Source organism: Penaeus monodon, chromosome 41 (genome assembly GCF_015228065.2).
Source record: "Penaeus monodon isolate SGIC_2016 chromosome 41, NSTDA_Pmon_1, whole genome shotgun sequence".
Classification (NCBI taxonomy): domain Eukaryota; kingdom Metazoa; phylum Arthropoda; class Malacostraca; order Decapoda; family Penaeidae; genus Penaeus; species Penaeus monodon.
The window spans coordinates 11,168,366-11,169,333 of NC_051426.1; positions in this window are offsets into that span (position 1 = coordinate 11,168,366).

The window sequence follows — 968 nt, forward strand, 5'->3', positions numbered from 1 at the left end:
GGAGTGGTGTTATTATTATTTCGCCCAGTGAGTGTGCGAGGTGTGAGGTAAACGGCCTTGATTGGTGCCAGAATTTATATAACCCGTCAATGAGGGTTGAAAACCCAAAGGTTATGGTATTTATAAACAATAATGAGGTCTACTTTCCCCCTCAGTGCTGCAGACGTTCATGTGCACGGGACTCACGTATTCATATAATCGCACTCACACTCACACCCCTATGCGCAAAGCACATCCCACACCCTAAAAGGCACGTGTATACACCCTCTCACACCCATATGCGCACTCATCCTTCAACGATACACACCCAAAATGTTCATGGCGAAGAAAAGTCTTGCTCTGTCTACACCTACCATATAACTAAGAGGGGTGTGCCCAGATTAACAACAAAAATTTATATATATAAAATATATATATATAATTTTATATATATTATATATATATATATATATGTATGTATGTATGTAGTATGTATATGTATATGTATACACCACAACACACACACACACAACACACACACACACACACACACCCCACACACACACACACACACACCACACACAACCCCAAACACACACATATATATATTTTATATATATATAATATATATATTGTGTGGGTGTGTGTGTGTGTGTGGGTGTGTGTGTGTGTGTGTGTGTGTGGGGGTGGTGTGGGGTTTAGTATTTTAGTGTGTGTGTTGCGTGCGTGCGTGTGTGTGTGTGTGTGTGTGTGTGTGTGTTTTGTGTGTTGTGTGTGTTGTGTGTGTGTGTGTGAATGGTTTAAAAAACTACTCCGTGTTGATACTTTTTTTTCTTTGCTTTGTCACATTTTTGATACGTGTACCAAGGTAGAAAAACCCACAGTGCAAAAATAGATTTTTTAAAAAGGGACAAAAGTTTCGAAATCCCTGTGAGGAAACCAGGTGATTTCTAATGTGTTCATTTTCAATAAATCTAGTTTTGGGGGTG